Source organism: Colius striatus, chromosome 15 (assembly GCF_028858725.1).
Source record: "Colius striatus isolate bColStr4 chromosome 15, bColStr4.1.hap1, whole genome shotgun sequence".
NCBI classification, from domain to species: domain Eukaryota; kingdom Metazoa; phylum Chordata; class Aves; order Coliiformes; family Coliidae; genus Colius; species Colius striatus.
The window spans coordinates 3,077,327-3,098,005 of record NC_084773.1 but is presented as its reverse complement, the minus strand read 5'-3'; the positions used below and the strand labels follow the sequence as shown (position 1 = coordinate 3,098,005).

The 20,679-nt window shown below is 44.5% G+C and overlaps 1 protein-coding gene across 7 annotated transcripts in view; it reads right to left on the bottom strand.

Moving 5' to 3' along the window:
* Positions 1 to 20,679, bottom strand: part of FBLN2 (fibulin 2) — a 129,914-nt gene that overhangs the window by 86,464 nt on the left and 22,771 nt on the right. Inside the window, exon 1 of one of the 7 annotated variants that reach the window (XM_062008456.1) lies at positions 12,862 to 12,949. The exons of the other annotated variants lie outside the window; for them this stretch is intronic. The gene's annotated coding sequence lies outside the window, so the exon portion shown is untranslated. Of the gene's footprint in view, positions 1 to 12,861; positions 12,950 to 20,679 lie in introns of those variants that run through there. 7 annotated transcript variants of the gene reach the window in all.

Below are 20,679 nucleotides of genomic sequence, written 5' to 3'. Positions count from 1 at the left end.
GGATAGGGGAGTTTAACACCAATAGGTATTATTGCAATAATTTGTTTCCATTAACTGCTCTAATGCTTTCTTTAATGCCTTTTACACCACTGGGACAACACACAAGGGCTTCACCTCAATGAGAATCAGGTCTTTTTACTCTCAACTCTGTCTCAATGTCACTGACTTTTGCTGCTCAGTTGGGTGAGATGTCACCACAAATGAAGCCCTGCATGCCTAAAATAAAGGTCTTTCAAAGTCTCAGCGAAAGCTTTATAGAGCTCTACAGTAAGATAACCCAAGGGCCACCCCCATCCTCATGCACTGTTTCATGACCCAGAAGGCTTCAACTTATGTCCTCTGTTTCCTAACCTGATGTGCTGCACATCCTGCTCTCTTTTGGTTCAGGTGCTAACCCAGTTGGCATTAATGAGGTTGTACCAGGCCATAACTAAAAGTAGCTGTTGCCAGTCCCGTGCACACAGTGCATCCTGAGAAAGCATGAGTGCCCATGCAAGGGAGAGCCAATGCTCTGGATTGGGATTGAATCCTTCAAAGTCAACAGAAGGAAACCTGAGAGGTAAATCATCACCAAAAAGAACAGTCAGAACACAAAGGAATGCCCACTTCAAAAACAATTCCTGGGAAAGGCAAAGCAAAGACACCTCATGGAAAACCAGATTGAAAATGAAACAAGACCTCAGGCACACATCTTCATGGCAAAGGAAATGAGTGTGCTTCACGTTGCAGATGAAACCAGTATCTGTGTGACAGGACATCCAAAGCAGCAACCATCAACATTATGACTAGCACTGGCTGAAAAACATCAAATTCCTGTCTCCTGGCAGGGGAAGTGAGGAGAACAAAAACACCCATCTCACAGTGATTATTTTAATTCAATTTGGGACCAAAAAGTTATAAATCCTGACTTTTTTTTGCAAAACAATATACTCAGAGTGATTTACTTCAATCAAAGCCATAACATAAAGTCGAAAGGAAGAATGTTGACTTGATTAAAACAGTTCAGCTGTATTACTTGAAAATGCTGATGAAACCAATGTGTTCCCGCAGAAGATCTTGGTGTTTAAATGCACAACTTCTTTAAATTAGGAGGAGTATTTTATTGGGAGATTCTTTTTCCAGATGGTTTCATTTCAGTGCTGAATCAGAAAGCTTATTCTAGGTAAGCAGAGGTGACAGCAGGCACTTTCCTTCAAAGACTTCACACCAACACTGTCTTTCTGTGTGAAGGTTGCCCAGAGACAGCAGAACCACTGCACAAGGTGTGCATGTGTGGAAGATATACTGCAGGATCACAAGCATTCTTTCAAATGTTCAGTGAATAAAAAGAGGCAGCCATTTATAATCAAAAAGCAAAGCCAGTCCATTGCAGAGGACACCACCTGCATGAGAACGCACTGACCTCCAGCTATGAGGACATATCTACCATTTAACCAGCTGCAGATCCCTGCAAATAGGTTTGGATTGGTTGTCTCTACCCTGGCTCTCAATTCCTCACTAAATTGCTCTTTTTGAGGAGGATAAAAATAGAAATGCTGTTTTGATACACAGTATATGCGTGGCCATAGGCAAGACTGCAGTGAAAGCAGCCAGTGGCAGATACCTGCGTGGTCCCTGCTGTGCCATGTCCTGGCCACACACTCTCTGCTGCCTGCAGCCACTTCATTTGTCTGTTAATTTACACCCGGCTTTGGGCCATACTAGGAGAGACATTTGCCTATGCACTAAGCCATGGGAAAGCAAATACACTTGTGGCACTCACCAGCTGTGCATAAAGCAAGTCCATCAAGCCACACAGATGCTGTGAATGGTTCTTCTGGACTCACAGCACTACCCAGTCCAAACTGGCTTTCCAGGTTCAGGCTGTACATGACCAGGGACCAAACACAGTCCTCATCTGTGAAGTTAAATCTCTTCTCTGTCACACTGGTGAAAGCCTTGTGAAAAGCACAGTAGTATGAACAGAGGCTAACGTGTTTTGTTGGTCTGTGTGTTTTAGCACCTCTCCCAGGCCAGAAAGTCTGGTCTGCTGCAGCTGCCAGCAGCTCTTAAATGGCTGTGGTCATAGTTCAGACTTAGGGAGGAAGAAGGGAGGGGATGGAAGGAAATATCAATTTAAGAACAATCCCTTTTAAATGCAAGAGAAAACTGAAATTTGAGTGAGATCTTTTTTTGTATGAAAATCAGAAAACCCCCCTAAGCTCAGTAACTCCCCACTGGGCTGTGCCAGCCAGTGGATTAGCTCTTCCTTTCACACCCTCTCAATCCGGAAACTTGTGATCTCATCAAGTGCTGGAAGGGGTTGCTGCTGGCTTCTCCCAGCCCTTCCTGCTAGCAGAGGTAACCAAAGTGCTATTCACCAGACACATGAATGAAAAGGGTTTCCTCTGCTGCTCTTACGCAATATGCAGTGCACAAAGCCCATCATTTCTACCTACTAATTACATTTGAGATATGCTGATCTCATTTGAAGCACCTGGGCTGGGGAGGAAGAGAAGAGGGGTGGGATAAACCCCAGTGTAAATCCAAATTCTATGAGCTCCTTTTCCTTATCGAAAGTAAAGCACGAGATGCTTAGTCACTTCAGTGTTGTCAACACTCTAGTTCTTGGCAAAATCAGCTGGTTTTCAGAAGTCATAGCTTTTGCAGATGGTTTTCCTCAGCTTTATTTTCAATAAGAAATCAGTTACCCTCCCTTTCACGGAAAAGCTTTTAAAAATGGACATTTGAGAGTCAGGAGGATCATTGCTTAATTCAACAGAGAACTTGAGTGGGACAAACAAGCAGCAAGCGATCAAAACTCATGCAGCTCCTGTAAGAGCTCCCACTCCCTTCCCAGCAGCAGCATCCCCATGCAGAGAGAGGTGCTGCTGATGCTCTCCAGGATATCCCCCACGCTCAAATGCAACCAGGAACCTGCCACGCTGCAGTCACGGAAATGCAACACCCAAGGTATTTCAGCTGAAGTAGCCAAGCATTAGCAAGTGTCACCAGGCAGCTCTGGGATGGTTTCTTCCAGAATGTGTAGCTTTGGAAGCCATTTTTGGAGTCCTGGAGAGTTGAAGGCAGCCTTTCTCCAAGTGAACGACAGGGCAGAGCTGAGGAGGGGAGAATCACATCTTGGGTCTATTGTGTCAGTGCTCCCTCTCACCCCAGACTGGCCCAAAATGACAGGACAGGTAGCTGGCTCACTGAGGAGTGAAATTCTGTGTCATTGGGAGTTGCCAGTGCAGGAGATGCAGAGTGACTCAGTGGGAGGATGGCAGTTGCAGAGGAGCCAGAGAGAAATGGCTCACATGGGGACGGGAGGCGAGCAGAGACGCCGTCCCGCCCAGCACACACGGCTGCTCCTCGGCTTAGCCAGAGAGCTCATGCAGGGCTTGGGGGCTACAGCAGCTGACACGTGCCAAGAACACGCCTCTGACAAACCAATCCACAGCTGGTTTCTCTCTGGACAATGCCAGTGCAGTGACCACGCAGAGGAGGCTCAGTCTGATGTTGCAGCTGGGCCAGGGGCACGCAGCTCTGCTGCAGAAGGAGCCTCGCTCTTTCCTTTTAGTTAAAATAAATGTGTTTATTATTGAGACACCTTTTTCTTTCTGTTATTTTACATCACCAGGTTTCAGGTGACTCTATATGCACCTCACAAACACAACTAAATAATCCAGCTAGTTCCACGACAGCCAAAAATATCTGGGAAAAGATTAAAGCAAACTCACAACAGCCACTCAAAAACGTTTCCCAAGGCACAGCCAACAAAAACTTGTCAAAGCTCATAAGTTATGAAATAATTTGCAGGGAGAGAGCTCTTTTGGCAGCAGGTAGGCAGAGCATGTCCCTCAGCTCCAGAGCCCCTCGAGCAGCTGCACACATGTGGAGACAGCCTCAGGAGATGGGGCAGAGCTGCTCCAGCCAGGGTCCTGCCCCAGCAGCCACCGCCAGCACCAGCCCAATCTGCTGGGCTCAGGTGAACACTGGCAGCACTGGCAGCTGCTCTTGATGAGTGAAGGAAAGAAGTTTTTCTCATTTGTTTCAAGAGTTTCACTCCTCCCTTCCCTCTTGGGAAGAAACAAATCCCTAGTTTCCATAATGATTCCTATTATTTAGATAGTCATAGTTTCTCACCAAAAAGTAACTCAAGCAGAACGTACCCCTGTACAGTCTCATAACTGTGCTCCTCATAAAGCATCCTTCCAAGATCCTGGATTAAATTTCTCTCATCCTCTTTTTCCCTGATCTTCCTCCAGGATACTCCAAGCCTCTGCCCCTTCCCATTGTTTTACAGAGCTCACATATTTGCAGGGCTGCTGCTGACTCTTACTGAGCAAAAAGAGCTGCAACCTCAAGGACAGTGGCATGCAAAGTCTGAGCATCTCATTTCCATTCCCTCTGCAGTTCCCTCATTTACTCTTTCCTCAATGAAGTGACTATGATGCTACTTAGAACTTTCTGTGAGCAGCAGATTTAAGCTTTGGGTTTGCTTGTCTTGTTAAACCAGGCTTGTCTTGTGCATGAGTCTTGCCAGCACTTTGAAGCTCACTGCCCTATGCAGTAACCATCAGTAATACAGATCATCTTCTCTTTTTATTTAGGTACCCAGTTCAGGAAGCCCTTTTGCAACAGTTGCAAACAAAAATTGTCCAACTCTCACCCTAAAACACAAATTAGGCAAAAGAAAGCCTGCTATTTAACTGGCAGCTTAGCAAGTAGCCTTTCCTGCCCCATGCACTGCTGTGTGCCAACTTGGAAATAATTAACAACTGTTTTCATTGAGGGAAAACTAAAGGAACTGCAACAGTTTTCCACAGTCTACCTCTGAGGCACAACTGCTCACCAGCCAGGGGAGTGGCAGATCCTCCGTCGCCTGAACCTCAGCTTCAGAACTGAAGAATTTGATCTGAGCCTCTCCAGAGTAACTCAGAAGGGTTTGCTTCAGTCTGTCAATTAACTCCAAATGAGTGTCAACACAAACTGTCAATACAGTAAGTTTGTGGTAAGCAGTTTTTCAGTACATGTCCCAGTCTTGTCACTGTCGTGATTAACAGTGAAATTCTATCTGCTGACTAGGCGAAAATAACACGGAGCATACAGTGAACATTTTATAGCCTCTTGCTAATTTGGCTCCAGTTCCTCCATGTCTTTTATACAGAAGTCTGTCAGTGTGCCTCTTTTGATCCACAACACATAGAGCTGCTGTCTACAATCAGGATTTCCCTGGGACTAGGCTGAATCTTGACATGTTCCCCTCAAAAGGCACAATGATTTTTCACAACGTAGCAAAATCCCCAGACGGATCCAAGATCAAACTCTTTTCATTTATGACTCAACAGGATCCAAATCTGCTCCTCAAGAGAGTAAACGTGCTCTCAGCAACCAACTGTAGCAACAAACCAACTCCTTTCATTAGCTGTACTCTGCTCCACAGCTGAGAAAATACATTTTCCACTCTCCCAGCTGCACAATGCACCTAGCTGAGACTTTCACGGCAGCAGCAGAACTGCTGCAAACACACTGTCCTGCCTGTGCTCTGGCTTTTAAATAAATAACACTTAAAGAGACAGCACACAAGGCCATCACTGTCTTTGTTCCACAGAGAGGGAATTTTCTGCCCTGTTCCTTTGGAAAAAGGCTGGAGGGAAAAACTGGAGAATGAAGACTCTTTAGCTCACTGCAACTGGTGGATAAAGTGCTAACTCATCATAGGCACACCACAGCTTGGGATCCTTTTCAGGTTTTGGAGGCTTCATTGCTGTTGTCTTCACCTTCACTTCACACTTTGAACAAATATCTCTGCATTGAGTCACTGGGTTGATATTTTCTTTGTTACAGTAAGTGTATTCACAAATTTTTCAGCCCTCTGTGTAGCCCTCAGTACATTAGCCCTGGAATCATCCCAGGTCTGCTAGTTCTGCCCTTGAGAACTATCCCAAGAGTTTGTTGCACTCCAATTTGAACAGAGTCTTCCAGTTAGAAGGAAGGGACACGAATAAGCAATGTAAGAAGAAACAATTGTCCTGACCCTAATTCTGCCTATAAGGTAAATAAATATAAACCTTGGAGCTTCATTACAGGACAGGTTCTGTAGGGCCTCTATTGTCAGAAGACAGTCTGTGCCTGAACCTGCACACAAGAATCATGGATATAGGATGAAATGGAGGTGTAAAAAATACAAGGGTGCATGTATCTTCCAAGAGAAACTGGTACCAGTATCACTAAATAGTCATCCATGCTTTGTCACTACTCAGCCCCATGGCTTGATTTCCCAGTCCCAGGGTTTTCTGCAAGCCATGGTGGAGGAGATTGGCTTTAGAAATCAACTCCACAAAGACTGGGTTAAGGGTCCAGTCTCGTAATCTTCCACTGAAAAATGTCCAGCTAATTAATCTCGTTGAGTATCTGCCCAGAAATCCTTTGGTGTGAAGAAAAGGAAGTTGGGCTTATTTCAGCACTCACATTCATGCCCCCTCTCCACCCACTCCCTGAGAGAATGGACTGCAGACAGAGCATATCTGCAGTAGGTGGACTGGATGTACCATGAGGCATATTGCCAATTATAAATTAATGAAATCCAGAAAAAGCAACAATGATCACTCCTGAGGAACAGTTTCCTCTCAGACAGTGACAAAAGAAATCCTGTATCAGGATTATTATATATATATATAAATACACACATACCCTCAATTAAATTCTTTAGCTAAAGCAAAAAATTATTATTTTAATGGAGAAAAAACACCAGAACAGTTGGTTAAAATGTTCTCACAGAAATGTTAATTACCACAGGCATTAAACAAATGGAAATCAAAGCCTGCCATTTGTTGAGTACTTTGAAAAGTTTTAACACCAAAAAAATGTGCTGGAGAGAAACCTTCAATTTTTCCTCATGAATGAGAGCAAATCCCTGTAAATGAAGCGACATCTATCATGCTGCTCATCAGTCAGCAGCCACAGATGTAACACATCAATCAAAACTGTTCCTGCACAAACTTTCCATAAAAGATAATGGAATTAATCTGGTTTGTTGGATATCAAAATGCAAGGAGATGCCTGCTCTGCTATTTCATCTCAGAACCTATCATTCAGACACAACAATAATGCCAGATGTAAGTAATAGGAGTTCTGCTTGCCATACCTCCCGTCTTCCACCCTGTGTTTGCTCTTCACTGATCCTCAAAGACTTCAGAGTGTGTAAGAGAAGCTGGGGGTTGCTGTGGGACTCCCATTTTTGAAAAGTAAACTATCCTGCACTTCACTGGCTGGGCATGAGGCTGAGGAAGCTTTTGCTCCTCAGAGTCCTTGAGGTGATGGGACAAGCAGCTCGGGGCCCATGTACCCTGCACACATGTACTGCCAGGGCACATGATTATATGAACTAAACTTGATGCTGACCAGGAAGATGTCTACCTCCTACATACAGACAGATTCAGTGCTCTGCCAGAGAGAATCTTGATGGATAGTGCTTTCAACCCTATTTATCCTTTGAGAGATGCCAAGGCCTGTAATGCTACCTCACCTACTGAAGATGAAAATGCAGAGAAGAGTTTCAGAGAAGGCATTATAGTAGATGTTGAAGAAAGTCTGGTTTATTTCTTCAGTGATAAGACTTCTTCTCTTCTGGACAGCAAATCTACTGACAAGCAGCCTGAAATAGATCTAAAGCTATTTAGAGGCCGTCAAAGCACGGACTGGTACTCTGAAACTCATAAAAGCAAAATATCTATTATTAATTCCTGCTGAAAGGTTTCAACATAAACAGACACAGAAACACATAAATACACATTCTTTTTGCACTCCCCTGGCATGCTTTTGCTCTCTAAGGAAGGTGCACAGCCCTGTTGCCTGCTGCACATAAGGAACCCGAGATCTTGAACTCCTTCCACTGATTTCAGTGGCTTCGGATTGTCCAAGGTGTAGCCTTAATTTTTTTTCCTGTATACTGTGCAGCATCTTGAGCTGACCAACCCAGTGACCACCAACAGAGAGTTTGCTCTATGTCTAAATACATTTGAACAAGTTCTGCCCCTGAATGCACATATGTAGTTCTTGTGTCCACAATGATTTGTGGTTCTGTACTGTATTTACCCTACGAAACAGAATGATATTAGAAGAGAATGCCTTGTTTACTTTGAAAGTTGTATTATATGTTCTCTGTTACCATAGGAAGCTCCTATCATCTGCTGTATAAATACATAGCTCACACTCCTGAATATTTTAAGTTAGTGACCATCAACAAATACAAATAAACCCATGACCAAACCAAAGGCAGAACATCAAGAATTAGAAATCTCATCAATCCAGAAACACCTTTATGGCAAAATTTGGCTTTGTTCTGAGGGGGGACATGCTGTGTTTCTAGGGCCTCTAACAAAAAGGAGATTCTACTTTAACTGCTGCCCAGAAGAGATCAGGTTGCATCACTGAAGAAATCAATGAGATGTCTCCAAAATTTATGAGAAAAATGCTGCTTGCACAGGTACAGGCTGGGGGTGACCTTCTGGAGAGCAGCTCTGCTGAGAGGGACCTGGGAGTCCTGGCTGATAATAAACTAACCATGAGCAGCAATGTGGCCTCATGAGCAAGAAGCCAATGGCAGCCTGGGATGCATCAAGAAGAGTGTGGGCAGCAGGTTGAGGGAGGTTCTGCTCCCCCTCTGCTCTGCCCTGGTGAGTCTTGTGTCCAGTTCTGGGCTCCTCAACTCAAGAGGAAGAGAAGTGCTGGAGAGAGGCCAGTGCAGGGCTACCAAGATGATCAGGGGACTGGAGCATCTTCCTTCTGAGGAAAGGCTGTGGGACCTGGGGCTGTTCAGTCTGGAGAAGGCTCGAGGGGGATCTCAATATTTATAACTATATAAGTGGTGGGTGTCAGGAGGTTGGGACATCCCTTTTTTCTATTGTATCTAGCAACAAGACAAGGGGTGATGGAAAGAAGCTGAAACACAAAAAGTTCCATTTAAACATAAGAAAAAAGTGTTTCAGTGAGGGAGCCCTGGCCCAGGCTGCCCAGGGAGGGTGTGGAGGCTCCTTCCCTGGAGGTTTTCAAAACCCACCTGAATGTGATCCTGTGTGACCTGATCTAGTTTGGACTGGACTGGTCCTTTCCAACCCCTACCATTCTGTGATTCCATGATTCTTTTAACACACTGGATAGGGAGGTAGCCCCATATTCACATCTAAGATTTTTGGGAAAGGAAAACACTGATGTAAACTTTGCTTTTCATGTCAGACCACACCCAGGTATTCCTCAGCTGCTGGAGTGAGAATGCAGAGCAATCAACTGATGAGAGCACTATTTTTGCATTAAATTATGCACATGCAGGTACTCCTCCTACCATCAAATACTGATTGGATATTTTTCTATGTTACCTTGTAGATGTGCATATGATTTAAACAGGAAGACTATTTCTTCTCCTTTCACAACATCTTGTTTTTGTTGAACACAGTAACCAAACAGCACACTGAGCCTGATTTTCATGGCAACGAACAATACTCCACAACAGTGCTATTTACTAGTACACACAATTTCTTTGCTCTTGGTACATTAAAATACATATATAGGTTTTCATCAATTTTCTCCTGGGAGAGGAGGAAGAAATCCTACAGCTGTACAGATGATTTATGCAAGGGGAAAAAGAAATCATTAACACAAGAGAAGAAGAATGAGTTGATACTCCCTTCTTCCACAGTTATGCACAGTTCAGCACATGACTGGCAAGGAAAATTAAGATCACAAAGTTAGTAATATGCAAAACAGAAAGTCTCCCAAAATGACAGAACAGTGGGTATGAAAACCCATCCCAACAAAAAGCAAACAAAAAACCCCACCAAACAAAACACCAAGGAAAGTGAGGAAAGAAAGTGAAATGAGAGGTGTTCCAGCTTTCCAGTCATCTCTCAAATTCCTCCAAAGGGGGCACCTGCAGAGAGCCTTCCTGTGGCACGACCCTGCCTCACCCCACGGTGATTTGAAACACTTTGGCAGCGCAGTCAGACGTTCACACCCAGTTGACTGAGTCTGGAGGCTGCAAGAGGGAAGGTTTTCACTAGGTTTCCAACAATACAGCTTTGCAGAACCACTTCTGCAAAGAACAAGAATAGGGCAAAGGGGACCATGAATTTAAATTCTCCAAAGATCACAGGTTCAGCTTAATTTCAGTTTTCTAGAAGCTGCCTCAGTGATGAAGCTTCCTCTACAGTCAGTGGTGAGGTGGGTAATAACTTAGAGGGCAACTAACTCCACTGATAACTTGATTATGATGGCTGGATTGCCCCTTAGATGTGAGACTGTGTTTGTGCACCTTATGGGCACCATACATGATTAATTGCTTCATTTTCAGGTAGGTAAAGATGAACACACTGTGATTTTCTCAGTTTGAAAAATGGAACATGAACAAAATTTATGGAATTTAAGACAGACAGAGAAACCAAAGGGGACATTGCTTCACCAAATGTGGGCTAAAAAAGTGCAGAAGGCAGTAAGAAGAAAGCAAACACTCCCCAAGGGGCTAACTGGAAGAATCACAACAGAGCTCTGAAAAACAGTGGATTCCACCATCCCAGCATCTTGGTCATTTGGAAGAATGGAGAAGGAAAGTGGTCCATCTTTTCACAATTCTGCTAATCCTCTGACTTGTAAGACCAGCTTTCATGGAGGGTGCAAGACGTGCATCATGATGGAGATGCCGAACTCAGTTCTGTAGCCTTGGCTACATTACACAGTGACATGATAAGGACTGTCAGGACCTCAGTCTTCACAGCTTTCACACTACTCTCAGAGAGCCAAAGCTCTATAAATCAAACAACACGGAACTGTATTTATTTCAGTTGTTTGACTGTTGATTTTACACAAATGCTATTCCTTTCTTACAGATGGATCTGATCTGCTGAAGACCTGGAACATTTTATCCCATAGCAAAACTCATTCAAAAGTACCATCTGTTCTTCCTGCAGGGGCACAGTAATGCCAGAAACTGTTTAACATTCCATAAATTAAGACCATATAACGGATGGCTCATTGTTAAAGTGAAGCAAGGAATCGCTTGGAACCTGATGACAGACATTTTGCTGGGATTTTGCCTTAAAAATAGTATCCAATGTATTATATTTGGGTTGCTGCTTTAAAAACCTCACGTTCAACATTCAACAGCAAAGGCGTGTCCCAGTCTAGCCCATCTTAGGGCCTGGCTTTAGCCCCACTTCCATCAGTGTCAGCAGGGTCCTTTCTATTAACTTCAGCGGGAGGCTTGGACTGGGCCAACGGGTTAGAACAGATTCACTGACAAACCAAATTCTGTTCTCATTTCCCCTGGTATGTATCTGTTGTGGTTGCATTATATACTTCTTAAGAGAACAGAATGCAATCTTCAAGTTTAGGAGCTATTAAAACGTGTCTTATTTGATAGGTGTTACAGTAACATATTACACACACACGCACAGCTCCCTGCATCGCCTTGTGCTTATTGGTAAGTAACCCTGGCCAGAAATGAACTGCCATTTGCTATTCCTTTCTACATCCAAATGCTAAGACATGCAGATGTTTTATCAATAAAAAGGCTGACATAAAATCCCGCTGTGAGCATGTATCATTCGAGTCAACATGAAAACCTCTGTGTGCCATTCATAGACAACGCAGATTAAAGAAAGTCTGCAACAGCAAACCACGCACAAAAGAAATCAACAGTGCTTAATTGGGGAAAAAAACCGGCACCATAGAATCTTCCACCCAAGAATGGGACTCAAGTGGCACTCTGCCCAGTCTCTGGGCTTCCTGGGGACAAGCAGTCCTCCCTGACATGCAACTCCTGTCACCCGCGCCGGGAGGTGCGTGTGAGCCGTGCTCCCTGCAAAACTTACACTGCTTCCATCAGAAAACTACGGTATCCTGGTGCTCTGCAGAACCCCTTAGCAAAGCACAGAAGTAGGTGACACTTACAAGCTCCAAGTGATAAGAATTATCATTTAACAATGGAGCTATTTAAACCCATAAAGCCGTTATTTAGGACTATGTAAGGATATACAACTATCATCATCTCTTTGCTAAGCTCTTGCATCGCTATAATAAAAGACACAGAAGCAAAGCACTTCTAGCCCTACCATTCCCATTCCCAGAGACAATGCATACATTTTTCCACCACATCAGATCCTAGACAGTGGGGGAAGGGGGCAGGAGTGGCAAGGAGGGGGAAAATGCAACCTGAGAAGTGGTAAGTGTGTCAAAATCTAAATTACTTGGAGATACTTCGCCGCACAATCATCCTTTATGCTTGTGCAGCTTGGTTCATATGGCTCACATTCAGCCTGTCACACTGAATCATTGCTACTTCTTGACTTACATTAACAAAAACAAACCTAACTTTCGCTTCAGTCTGTGAGGTAAAACGCTCTCTGAGCTCCCAGTCAAAGGGCCAGCAGCGGCATGACAAATAATTGCTTTTGTAAGAAGCTCACTTCTGAGGGGAAGATTAAAAAAAGCCCATGGAGATGTGACTAACAGCACAAAAACATGTGCTGCTTATGGAGTGTTTTGCAAAAAAAAAACCCACCCCAAACCCCGTACTGCAAAAAGCTTTGTCCACGAACAGAGCAGACACAGCTCTAGCAGTCTGAGCTAACAAAGCAAATCCCCCCCAGTATCTACTCAAGTCTTTAAACCCTATCAAAGACAAGATGCTTAACAAGAGCTTTAGAGCCTGATGAACAGTTAGAAAGTAAATCTGGAAAGCAAAGGAAAAAAAAGCAGAGAGAAACACAACCTTTGCAACTAGCAGAAGACAAGGCACAATGCAAAGCCAGCACTCAAACAAAGTTATTTTACACTTCTCCTAGCAAACTTGCAACAAATGTCCAGTTAGGAAGGATTTCTGCTGACCTGTGGATGTGCAGGAATGTAGTTGCAGGGAGTTTTCCTATCACCTTTTGTTCCCAGCCATGTCAGCTGTGCTCTGCTCCAAGTGCTGCTCACACTCCCAAATCCCCTTTCCCAGCTCTATCTTAGGAACTGCCCAGATTTTGTAGTGTAATCTGAGCAGGGAAGTACCATGTGCCTATGATATGGTTAATTCACTTCTTACCCCCTCCCTGCAATGCCTAAGGAAGCTGCTTCACATTTCAAAGCCCTGCCTGCGGCCGCCTGACCCAGGTACAGCCAGGGCAGCACTGGGGCTGCCTCTTCCCCTCAAATGGGGCTGTTACCACAGCTTGTTCCCACATACCAAACCCTGGGATGGGGGATTCCCTGGGCCACCAAGGCCCTTGCCTCCCATTCCCTGTGTGCCCAGTGCAGAGGGGACCAGAGCTCCCACACTGAAGCAGGCCACCCTTCTTTGCTCAAGGCCACAGCCACAGTGCTGGGGCCATTCCCAACCCCATGGCCAATACCAAAGCTCTCCACTGAGACAGCTCCAGTGTGGCCCAATGAAGCTCCTTCAGAGCCATCTCCAGACTGGGCATCTGGTCTGAGATCTTTTGCAAGGGAGGTGTTGCACAGGTTGGGCTGCAAGATCCCATTCATTCCTTTCCAATCTTGCCACCAGTTAAGTGAGAGACAATCCCAGTTTCTTTTGCTAACGGGAGAAACCTCTCTACTACCAAAAAACCACCCCAAACCACCCAAACAATTAAAAAAAAGAAGACTCTAAACTTTCTTCAATTAGTTCTTATGTGAATAATCTTCTGTTATCGATCCATTTCTGGTTTGTTTTTGCAATCAGCATCATGTTTAATGATGAGGAGATGACACTTCAGAGGTGAAGACAATGCCTCTTTTTCACTAATTCTGCACAGGGAAGAGCTAACTCAGTTGTGAAGCTACCAAAAATGCACACACCACAGAAGGCAAAGAGAAGAAGGGGCAGAGTAGTCCTCAAGTCTTGTCACTGCTGCTTATCCAGCCCCAACCACCCCATCAGGTTCTAAGCTCTGCACAACACACCCCAGGTGACTAACAATGATTTAACAACTTGCACCAATCTGGTGTTTAGGTCATGACAAGGCTGCAGTGCAAACTGTCATTGGTTGTGCCATTCCCCAGCTTTCTTGAAAGCAAATCCCATGCAAACCCACTGTCACTGTCTGAAACAGCACTAAATGAAGTAACACAGAGAGGTTGAAGGATCCCTCTTGGCAAAGAAATGGGAGAGTTCTCATCCTTCCTCTGCCAACCCCAAGGAAATGGGGGGAGCAGCTATAGCTGCTTTTAAACAGCTGGGAAAGGGCTCCTATAAGAGATTAAAAAGGAGAAACAGGGGAAAAAGAAGGATGTAAGACACAAAGATGGCAGTAAATAGAAAAGATTAGGGGTTACTTAAACTCTTGACCAGAAGATGACAAAGCAATTTCATGCAAGGAACTTGCTGCTTAGATTTCATGTAAGGAACCTGCTCCTTAAATTCTTGGCCTTGTAACACCTGCAAATCTCTTGTGTGGAATTTCTAATGGTTGTATTATGCATCTGTGGAGTTTTACTTTCTCCAGCCTCCAGACCTTTATCCTAAAGCAAAGGTGCCAGTTGCATCTTCCCTGCTGTGTAATTTACTAAAACCTGTAATGTTTGACACCAGCATCTGTGTAAGGTAAAACCTGAAATAATGGACTATAACAGGATTATTTGAGAGAAAAAAAATACACATTGTTCAATGATGAATTCAAGATCTCAGCTCAGAAGTATTTTAATCAGTTACAATGACAATTGCTTGCAATAAAAGTTACAAAAAGGAAGTGTAGTGATATCAGAAGTCAGGAATTGCAGCCAACAGACAGCTCTTATGTTGTCTGCCTGTGCTGGTGACCACAGCCTGGTGACCTCTGATAGACACAGACATTGTTCCCCCTGGTCCTCACCCATTAACATGGGACTCTACAGTCCCCACCCCTGATTCGTGCCAGTGACCCCTCTGATTTCTGTGGACCTCAGGTCCTCCAGGTCAGAGCCAGGGGCTGAGGGCCACACAGCTCAGGCAGGTCACAGCTAACTGCAGGAAGCCTGCTCTTCACTGCTTAATTTCATTAGCTTGTAAAATGGGCTATAATTTGCTGAAATGATGATTAATCAGATCTTATTTTTCTCTTAGGCAGTTAATGAACAGCCAATTAAGTGTCTCAGTAATTCTGAAATAACAAAGGAATACAACTAGCAGCTACTGAACAGCACAAGCTGGCATCCCAGTAAAAGCCAGTCAGGCTGAAAGGGCAGAAGATACGTCACTAGAAGGTCCTTTCACTCAAATTATCACAAAGCTACGGGTTTTTTTCAGCTTCAGACACTCCCTTAGGGCTCAGAGGCCCTGTACTGGGCACTGTGCTGGCACTGAGTGTGCCAAGCCAGGCTGCACCATCCCCACCATCCCCCATCACAGCTTGCTTCCAGGGCTTCGCTTTTTATTCTGCACCTCAGTCTGTAGCCACCTCCTTCCCAGCTGCAGCTCTGCAGAGGGAACCCACCACTGCCTCCAGCCCATCTCCTGTGCCCATTGCTGCACTTCAGGCCAGTAAACAGTGAGGAGGGCCAGGAAGCACTTGCTGTGCCACATAGCCAGGGCGTAGGGAACTCTGGATGGGAACTCTACCATATAGCTTGAAGGGGCTGGGCATTCCCAGCCTCCAAGGTCAGCAGGGCAGCAACTTTCTATCTTGTGGTTCAGTTCACATCTTTTCCAGACTCCAAACAAATCCATGAATGCCTACTTTTATATATCTTAATCCTGCTTTACATGATCAAACACACATAAGATTAAGATATATAAACACAGCTTTGTGGAGTACCCAAGAAGCAAGGACTGACAGTTTTAAAAGAAACCATAATCTTGGGTTTTGAAGTATTTCTTCAGTGGGAATTGTGCTGGAGCAAAGGACACATAACTCTGAAGCTTTCAAGAGTGGGGTCATGTGAAATCACTGCATTTCAAGATTTTTTCCAAATCACTAACACTTTGTTTCTGAATGGATTTGGAAGAACCTGCCAACAAACCATCTTTCACCACCAAAACAGACAAATCCTTTGCAGTTTGTATCCGTCCTCCCTTTTTCCCAGGTTTTAAGAGCAAAGATTTTGCACAGACCTTGTGCCACTTCTGTAGAAACTTCTGAAATCCACAATGACATTGCATATTTTTTCCTTTCCAAATAAAAAGCAAACCTCCCCTAAAAAGAACAAAGAACATCCTTCGCTTCGGACAAAGAATTTCAGGAGAAACCACAAAATGTTCAAGCAAAACATTAAACATTTGGTTTTCCACCCATTTTGCCAACAGTCTCAGTTTTCCCATCGTTCTAATATCAGTGGTAATGAGGAGAGGAGTGGAGGTAGGTCACATGGATGCTACACACCCTGCAACTTAAAATCTGGGCTAATTGCACGAAGATGAAAACAGGATGTGATTTAATTTCTTTAACTTTGCTTTTCTTTTCATGAGGAAATGAGATCTACTAAATTCACCCATCAGGAAAAACAAAAAGACATTGAAAAAACAACTAGCAGTTGTTCCTGGCATCATTACACAAACCCTGGGCTCTGCTCCTGCCCAAAGGCTTCACAGAATCACAAGGGTTGGAAGAAACCTGGAAAGCTCATCCAGTGCAACCCCCCTGCCAGAGCAGCACCACCTGGGTTTGAATGTCTCCAGAGGAGACTCCACAGCCCATCTGGGCAGCACCTTCCAGTGCTCCCTCACCTCAACAGGGAACAAGTTTTTCCTTGTGTTTCTTTGGAACCTCTTCTGTTCCAGCTTGTACCCACTGCCCCTTGCCTTATCATTGGCCATCACTGAGCACAGCCTGGCTCCAGCCTCCTGACACACACCCTTTATATATTTGTAAACATGAATTAGGTCTCACCTCAGTCTTCTCCAAGCTGCAGAGCCCCAGCTCCCTCAGCCTTTCATCAGGAGGGAGATGCTCCACTCCATCATCTCTGTGGCCCTGCACTGAACTCTCTCCAGCAGCTCCCTGTCCTTCTGGAACTGAGGGGCCCAGAACTGGACACAATATTCCAGATGTGGTCTCACGAGGGCAGAGGAGAGGGGGAGCAGAACCTCTCTTGACCTACTACCCATAGCCCTTCTAACCCAGCCCAGGATGCCATTGGCCTTCTTGGCCACGAGGGCACGTTGCTGGCTCATGCTCATCCTGCTGCCCACAGCACCCCCAGGTCCCTTTCCCCTACAGAACTCTCTAAGGGTTCATTCCCCAGCCTGTACTGGTCCATGGGGATGTTCTTTCTCAGATGCAAGACTCTACACTTGCCCTTGTTGAATTTCATTAGATTTCTCTCTGCCCAACCCTCCAGCCTGTCCATTTCTCACTGAATGGCAGCACAGCCTTCTGGGTGTCAGCCACTCCTCTTACTTTAGTATCCTCAGCAAACTTGCTTGCCTGTGAACACTTGGCTCTGCACCCATCAGAGTGACCAAGATGAACATCACATGCTTTGCACTCTTAGGGCTGGGGCTCAGACATAAGGATGCTACTGATGGTGATGTTATTTAGCATCTTGAAATGAGTTTTAGAAAAGCAGGCTTAACAAGAAATGGCAACACTGCACTTTAAGCCCAGTGGTGACTATTTTATTTAACACACACTTGCCTGCCACACCTCACTGCCTAGTTCAGTGTTGGGGTTTTTTTTCCAATGCAAAGAGCTATCACGATTGTGGCAGCACATAGAACCTTAGCTGCATGTGAAAGTTCCACAGTGCCCAGTGCTGCACAAGACATGTAACCAAATGCTAGCTCTAGCCTCAGAGAGGCAACCACAAACTGCAGAAATGTAACCAAAGCTAGGATTAAATACACGCAACTGTCCAGTCTAGAGGTATGTTTCACCCTCATGATAAACACCATAAAGTGCTAATTCATTTTTTCACTGTTTGCAGAAGGAGAGATTTTAGTAAATGTTAAGTATGGAGCAGGGAGTTTCCTTTTTGATCCCTAGCATCTTCATTCTACTTAAACACAGGAATAAAAGCAGCGCTCTCAACCTGTTTGCTCAGACTGAAGAGATATTATTACATATTCTTGGTCTTTTACACATCCTAACTATTCAGACACTTGCAACCCCCCCAGGGTATTCAGTACTATGTCAACACTTTGAGAAGAATGCACGAATCTTAATAAAAATGGAAAGACCTTGCTTATTATGTGCTCTCACTGTTAGTATCTGCACTTCAGGAAAGCCCACAAATCATTACAAACCCTTTCCACAGGACACATCCTTCTGGATATGCAGGCAGCTGCCCCAGGAACCAAACAGCATGTCAGAAAGGAGACTGCATTTTTGGTTTTGCCCTAAAGGCAAACTAATATTTCAGAGCAAAGTGAAGTTCCTCTTACTGAGCAGATCCATTTACACTATTTATCAATTTGGAATGGAGGGATAATACTCCAAAGCAACCTGTTCTGTACAGCATCAGCCTATCTCCTTTCCCAGTGGCCATCCAAGTTTTATACATTAATCATACCCAGCCTTTCAAGATCATCAGAGTGTTATATTGATGATATGACACACTCCATGCATGAGGCAAATTAGATAGAAACACATGATATGCTACCAAATGCTAGTGCTCTGCTTGGGAAAAGTGAATAAGTGAAAAATAAGCCTCGACAGACCTGGTACAGCCCTTGGGCAAACCTCAGCAGTTCAGCAAGAAAGAAGTTCTCCTTCAGTTACGACTTCATGAGGCTGTTAGTGAGCCCATGGTGACTATTCTTCCCCTCTCAGCTGCAGCTGTGCTGGTGAGGAGACCTCCAGCTGCAGGTCCTTACACCCCACAGCAGCCCAGCTCCCTTCAGATGTGGCTGCTTCAGCAGCCTCACACAGTCCTCCCTAATTCACTTCAGGAAGGGGAGAGGCAAACCCAAAGCCACCAGGATTATCTTCAATAGTCTAATTAGTGGCTTGAGATAATCCACTTGGGTTTGCCTTGAGCAAATTAGGAAACCTTGTTGTGGACACTGCAGCCAGCAGATCCCAGGGCTGCTACCTCCTGCCAGGAGGCAGTGACCAAGGAAAGAGCTCTGGCAGTGGTCAGAGGGGTCAGATATCTACACAGATGTGCACCCCTGGCCCCAGTCTCAAGGGGTTTCAGAAGGTGCAAGCCAGGCCCAATAACTCTGCCCAGCAGACCTGCTAGCATCCTCTCTGCCAATTCCAATAAAAGCCAGTGATACAAAAAAAGCAAAGGAAAAGTATATTAAAAATAAACTAAAATTGGGCTTTGGTATCAAAACTAAAACCTGGCAGGCTGTTCCCATGCAAAATCCACCATGAGTGATACATTTGTGGAGGACAGCTGGAACAAATCCATGACATTTAATGACATGGTAAAAGCAAACCTTGAGCAAACAACTTCAGATGGTTTGAAATACTACTGTGAGTAGATGAAGCTTTACAGCACTCACATGTTACAATAATTAATCATTTCCAAACAGTTCTTTCTAATTCTTAAAAAAAAAAAGTCATCCTTTGCAAAACTGAGTTTGTGTTTTCCCCCCATTCCAGACATATTTAATGCAGCATTCTCCTGTGAAATGGTTTCAGGCTACACATCACTTCAAGGTTTTTACATATATTCTGTCTGTCTCCTATCTAAAGATTCATGACACCAGCACAACAGTAATTTTCTGCCTTCCAATTTCTATTTTTATATATAACTAGGCCTCCAAAGCACAGAAAAGCAAGAGTCCTAAAACTTGTTTCCATAAAACACTTCAACTGGGATTGTCACAGACAACAAAATGCCTTTTAATTTAAATGGGAATTCAAATCTCATAGGCGTCCTCTAAACCTCATGCAGATCCAGCACCATCCTAAATGGTTCACAAACCCTCAGGTAAATGAACAAATCTGCCCTTTCATGTGTAAAATAGCTGTCCAGTCTGAACTACACACACACCCTGAAGGAGTTCAGCTGGTCTCAACTCATGATGGCAAAAGCACCAGTGACCTGTGAAAGTTACAGGAAGAACGGTTAATGGGACCTGAGCTCAGAGCTGGGATGGATAGGTGCCAAGCTGAAATGACTTAGGACAGTACAACTGAGGGCCTGAGGGGCACATCTTAAGCTGTGACTGACAGATATGGTTGATACTGGACAAAGGACTTCCCAGTTAAGCCTGGGGGACACCCAGAGGGTCTCTCCGGGCTGTGGCTGGAGTAGGAGCTGGCCAAGGACCAGCGCCTGGCTGGTCGTCCCACACTGCATGGCTGGCAGGAGTGAGAGAGGGAACATTCACTGTGCTAGTGCAGACTCAGCTACTTTAAGTCAAAACCAAAGGTGGTTTGAGCCAACCTCGTTGACTTTGCAGTGAGGTGGATTAAAAACACCTGTAATACCCCTTTTGCCAGCTCTGTTGGGGATACAATCTTTGCTGGCTATATTTTATCCTTCCAAAAACCACGGGTGCAGGAACATGCCTTTTCTCTCTCCCTCCACCACAAGTCTAGACAAAAACACATTAAGACCCTCTTTTTTTGACTACATGTGTGTGGGTGTAAGGAGTTAGCAGGAGAAGATGAGCTCCTTATGTCCCAGTGGTGTTCACTGCATAGAGTCAAGAGCAAAAACCAGAACTGAACTAAAAGAAGTGGCATACTAGAGAAGGAAAACAAATATTAAAAGGTCCTATCAAAACAGGAAAGGGTCTATGAGGTGAGAAGGGTCACTTTTTAAGCCTTCACTTCACAAAAAGGAGTA